The sequence below is a fragment of the Aptenodytes forsteri genome, unplaced genomic scaffold, assembly GCF_000699145.1.
Source record: "Aptenodytes forsteri isolate BGI_AS27 unplaced genomic scaffold, ASM69914v1 Scaffold57, whole genome shotgun sequence".
NCBI lineage: Eukaryota > Metazoa > Chordata > Aves > Sphenisciformes > Spheniscidae > Aptenodytes > Aptenodytes forsteri.
Genome location: NW_008796220.1, coordinates 647,184 through 653,342, shown reverse-complemented (window position 1 = coordinate 653,342; position 6,159 = coordinate 647,184).

Below are 6,159 nucleotides of genomic sequence, written 5' to 3'. Positions count from 1 at the left end.
TGAGAAATTTTCTCAAGGGTCATTCTTAGATCAAAAATTCAAGTGTGAAAAAGTAACGTACTGGACCCAAAGCTAGCATGTGCCATTGATACAGGAAAAGATTAAAGTAACACACAGAAAGGACTGGGTCGTGATAAGGACTGGAGTTATAGAAATGAGATTCACAGTGTAAAAAACCATGAGATTCGTAGTGTAAAGTTGTCCACGGTGTGAAATTGTTGCTCATGTTCCAGAAGACTAAAACCAAGACTCTGCTCTTGCAAATACCTCGTCACAGGTAAAAAGAAGAGCTGTATTAGTCTGATCACAGCAGAGCTCTGGGCCAATAATTTGATGTAGCTGTGGAGAAGGCAAATGCAATGGAGGCATCAAACTCTGGATAGAAACAGAGCAGAACTCATGCCTTTACTGATATCTTTCTTGTACTGAGGAACCCAAAACTGGACACAGGACTCCAGAGGCAGTCCCATAAATGCCACGTAGAGGGAAATAATCACTTCCCTTGACCTGCTGTCCATGCTTTTGCTGATACAGTCCAGTACACAGTTGGCCTTCACTGCTGCAAGGTTACCCCAATGACTCACATTGAACTGAATGTGGTTGGTGATGCTACTGGCAAGAACATGTTTTGGAAAAAGGATGTGGGTTTATATAGTGAAATGGAGGAAAAGTCACCTTGAGGGAAGATAAGGAGCCGAAGCAGTGTGGCCTGTCAAAGCTTTGTGCTGGGGAGTGATTCAGTTCAGGGTACAAGTATCTTCACAGGGAGAATATTAAAAAAAAAAAATACTGTTTAACTGAACAGAGGAAGGCATAACCTCCTGATGCTTCTTCTTATTGAAACAGACTAAACTTAGAAAGAAAGCTTCGTTCTTAAGAGCGAGAGTAATTAATAATAGAAATGGTGATGTCTTCATTTCCTGGAGATCTTCAACTCATGACTGGATGCTGTTCGCCAGGGAAAATTTTCACCAGGGGTGCAGCTCCATGGCTTGTGAAGTCCAGAAAATCTGATTACATTCACTACCCCTTCTGTCTTTAATACTTAGAGATGTTGTGACCTTGAGCTACCCGAGGGTGTGCCCATACTCTAATTTAAAAGGTGCCGTACTCCTACATGGTTGGCACAGTCCCAGGAGCTGATGTGTCCCAGGACAACTAGCCCCAGTTTCACCAAATCCCAAGTGCAAGTTCAGGAGCTACCATGGACCAAGGACCACGCCCAATAGGCATTTTGGATAGAACCGCACTGTTTTGGAGGCTAGTTCAGGAGCTACCATGGACCAAGGACCATGCCCAATAGGCATTTTGGATAGAGTTTAATAGCATGGTGATGGCCAAACCAGGCCAGCCGGTCTATGGACCAGGCGACGGGCCCTTGGTGCTGTTTAGTTTGTAGCAAATGAAAATATTTGAGCAGCTCAGCAGAAAAGCAGACGGCAAGATGAACCAAGGCTGCAAACCTCCTTGCCTCCACAGCTGAGCTAAGTTATCCTTTTGACATCTCCTTGCTGCACAGCATAAGGTTCAGCTGACTTAGACACGCCAAGGACTTGGCTTCAAATTTTCAACTGCAAAGAGCCAGAGGAGAGGAGTCGAGAGATCCCAGTTCCCTTTGCTGTCTCACTATCTGAGCCGCTCACCCCCTTGTCTTTCCCTCTTCTGGATTAAATGAACCAAGAGCAGTGGGAAAGGGAGGTCCTCTGGGCACCACGAGCCACAGAGACAAATCACGTCTTGCTGGAAGAACTAGGTGAGGACTTTTATCTGCTTGTATGAAAATTTACAACGGAAGGGTTTCACAGATAGCTCGTAGGTATCTGATACCCTTGAAAGGCGATAGGATACGATGGGATGGGATGAGACAGGACAGTTTTCTTACTGCCCTCCTTCCCCCTTGAAAATGTGCCCAACATCATTTAATACAGGTGAAAAACTAGGGGTCTAGCTTAAAGCCAGCAAAGACCATCATTATTTAATTTGCTGGATAATTTATCTCTAGTTTTAAAGAGCTGTCAAGGTACCCACTTTCTACAACTGCATCCGTTGCATCTGCCTTTCCTGGAGCACCTCATTAGCAGTATCATATGAGACTAATTAATCTGGCAATTACCATTGCTGCACAGTAGAAATCCTCCCATACCTAATACTCTGAAGTAGGCTAGACCAAGTCTATGTTCACTGCTAAGCGTTTTGGGAAAGATTTGCAAAAACTGGTAATTGCAAGGTAACAAACAAGGGAAAATAAGCCCAGATTTATATCATGATGGTGGACTATACATTTCTTATTACCACTCTTGAAAATATTTAGTTTACTGGTACAGAGGCAGCCTGTGTAAACAATACAAGGATCACAGAGGTCACTAGGCTTACCAGGAAAAAGCTGGAAAGAAATAAGTCCCATGAAAACATCTGTGCAAGATCTGCCTGGGGACAAATGGTTCTAGAATTTCTGGGGGAAAAAAAATTAATTCGATCAAGGCTAGATCATATCCAATTCAAAAATACAGTGAAAAATATGTTCTGTGAAGAAACATAAAAGATCCTTCCCCTCCTCTGCTGGCTTTTCTCCAGCTCTGCTGTTTCTCCTGTGGTGCGGCGTGCTTCAGCATCTCCCAGCAGTGGTTTCTTTCGTGTATCTGTAGACTCATCCAGACTCATCCTTTCTGGTCCTTGTGCATTAACTCAAAGGAGGAAATTACAGCTGTTAGTTCTGCATCCGTAAAAGATGAATCCACACAAACACTGCAGCTCTACATGCTGAGCCAACATTAGCGATGAGTGGTGGCGTTTGTTTGAGTTCAAATGTGAATAGCTTGAATGAGGGATTCCCTGTTGAACATTTATAGGGACATACACGTTCAATATCTATAAAATAAACTCTGCAACTGAAAAAAAAAAAGTTGCTTGTAGGTCACTAGGCTTACCAGGAAAAAGCTGGAAAGAAATAAGTCCCATGAAAACATCTGTGCAAGATCTGCCTGGGGACAAATGGTTCTAGAATTTCTGGGGGAAAAAAAATTAATTCGATCAAGGCTAGATCATATCCAATTCAAAAATACAGTGAAAAATATGTTCTGTGAAGAAACATAAAAGATCCTTCCCCTCCTCTGCTGGCTTTTCTCCAGCTCTGCTGTTTCTCCTGTGGTGCGGCGTGCTTCAGCATCTCCCAGCAGTGGTTTCTTTCGTGTATCTGTAGACTCATCCAGACTCATCCTTTCTGGTCCTTGTGCATTAACTCAAAGGAGGAAATTACAGCTGTTAGTTCTGCATCCGTAAAAGATGAATCCACACAAACACTGCAGCTCTACATGCTGAGCCAACATTAGCGATGAGTGGTGGCGTTTGTTTGAGTTCAAATGTGAATAGCTTGAATGAGGGATTCCCTGTTGAACATTTATAGGGACATACACGTTCAATATCTATAAAATAAACTCTGCAACTGAAAAAAAAAACAGTTGCTTGTCAAGAAAAAAAGAAGCTGCTTAGTATAAGAGTAACGATTTCTTTTCCTTCAAAATTCCAGTAAATGGAATTACTCATTTTAAAAGGTTATGAATGGTCAGTTGCAGAAATGAGCAGAGTTATTTCCCTGTAGTGGTCATGGGAAATGAGAGAAAGATAGAATGAAGAGCAAAGGGAAAAGGCAAAGAATGAAGGAGGGGGCTAGGGGGGTATGAACTTGTAGTGGCAAATAGTTGGGGGCAGGCATAAAAAAGGGAGAAGGAATAGAGAAATCTGGAAAGGGGGTAAACGAGTGACAGACGAGAGACTGGTAAGAGTCTTTCTCCAGTTTATTCTTCAGCAATCTGAACAGTGCAAAATTTATGGCCATTGGAGACTGTATTCAAAATTGTCCCACTGCAGGTTGCCCAGACAAGAAGACTCTGAAGGTGGTAATTCCTAATTTTGACCTTCCAGCTCTCTCTGTCCTCTCTAGCTTCCTAGCAGCTGTGTTACCTGGGTGGGCATGGAGAAAAACAAGAGAAAAGCAAAACAGTGTAGAAAATGCCTATGCCTGGAGGCCAGGGGAGATCTTGGTGTGCTGGGAGCAAAGCACAATACTCATCAAAAACAAAGATCGAGACATTGGTGCTTAGAGATGGACTCCTGCCACGAGCGGCGCCGCAGGAGGAGAAGCTTGAGCAAACCCATCTCCAAAGAGGTGTTGTTTGCTTGCCGGCGTGTGCAATGTCACCCCGACCCGCTGGTCCCACTCACAAAGGCACCTGGCAGCCAGGTCCATGCTCCAGTGGGCTTCTCCTCGCCACTCGCCGGCCGCTTTCACCAACCCGGACACGCGGGGGCAATTCCCCCTCCCCCAGATCCGGCTGCCGGGACTCCGCCGCCAGCACGCGCGGAGCCGCCGGGCACAGCTCTGCTCGACCCAGCGCCAGCCGGGGCTGCCGACAGCAGGGCTGCTCCCCAGAGGTGCAGGAATTAAGTCTGGGCACCTTTCTGATAAGCTCTGGACACTGTCTGCAAGGCACGGACACAATGGACAATACCGGGGCATCAAATCCATCACGGGGAATAGTTTTCAGGGTGCGTTCATCCCCGACCGGTGCGTCGGCAGTGAGGTTCCTCAAGGGTCTCTTCCAAACGTGGTGCTCTACAGTATTTTCATGACATTCATTTGGCTGGGTATTTTGTCTCAGTTTTGGGGTTTTTTTTCCAGTATTGATCACGGCCTAGAGGAAATGAAGAAAAAATGGTTTATGAACAGGAGTTAATAAATTTCCAGTTACCATGGTGATGGTAGGACACCTCAGAAGGCTGTTCTGAGTCCTGAACTATCCAGGGTCTTCATTAACAAATTGCATAATGGAATAAAGATTGTGCTTACTGAATTTGCAAATAGCAGGCTGAAAGGGACTGCAGCATGTTGGAGGACGCTGGAGATTGACATTTTTTTGCAAAAGACAGCAACAATTGGTGGAACGAGCAATACCTGGCACTGCAGCGATTCTGCAGGAGAGCTGTGGGGCTGCAGTGGGCAGCAAGGTGCACGTAACGGTACAATGTCATCCTGTTATGGAAAAGGCAGAAATCATTCTAAAAAAAACCCAACAGGGTTATCACTTGCCAGGCACTTAAATTAATCCATTTATTACTCCAAACTGCTAGACTTTCAGGTGGTGTGCTGCTTACTGCTTAGGGCTCCATACTTCAAGATGAGGTGGAATAGTTGGAGACAGCCTAGAGCTGAGATGGTTAAAGGACCAAGAAAATACGATCTATAACAAAAATCTGGAAGAATTGAGATCATGATGATGGGAAAAAAAACATGTGGGAGCCATGATGCCCCACAAATCTGGAATAAAGAGTACATAAGAAGGGAATAGTATGTTCCCCATGACTAGGGTGGTCCAGATGAGAAACAGTGGGCTGAAACTGCAGCGATGACAGTTCAGTGTTGTATATAGGATAGCATTTCTAGTAGGATGGAGAACGGTGTCCTGAAGGAGGGGATATGATGTGGGGGAGGCCAGTTATTGGTGGTATTCCCAAAAAGGCTTGACACCATTCCGAGAGGGATGATTTAGGGTTATAAGGAGCTCTGCCTGGGGGATGTGGAGCAGTGACTCTGAGGACACCTACAGTTCCACGCATTTTTGGTAACCACACACAGTAAACCATCATGGTTGCATCTTTGTTGGTAAACTGAGCAGTACCAGGGCCCACTCTGTGGTCCTGAGGCCAGTGGGCCTACCCTGGCCACATCCATAGTATGAAACTCTTTTCCACTCAAAGCAAGATGACCACATCCCGGTCATGTTGGAAATCATACCTGTCCCATGGCGACACATGAAGTGTGGTGGGAAATGTGTTTGCAAAAGTGTCAAGTGGCGTCGGAAAAAAGCATGGCCAGGGCTGTGCTAAAAATTTACCAATGGGGACAGCCAGCTTGCTGCATCAGGCTTCAGCACAGTTTATTTACTAGTATAAGTCAGCCACAGAAGAGTAAACCACGCTGTAGAATCACAGAATCACAGAATCATTTAGGTTGGAAAAGACCTTTAAGATCAAGAGTCCAACCATTAACCTACCACTGCCAAGTCCACCACTAAACCATGTCCCTAAGTGCCTCATCTACACGTCTTTTAAACACCTCCAGGGATGGGGACTCAACCACTTCCCTGGGCAGCCTGGTCCAAT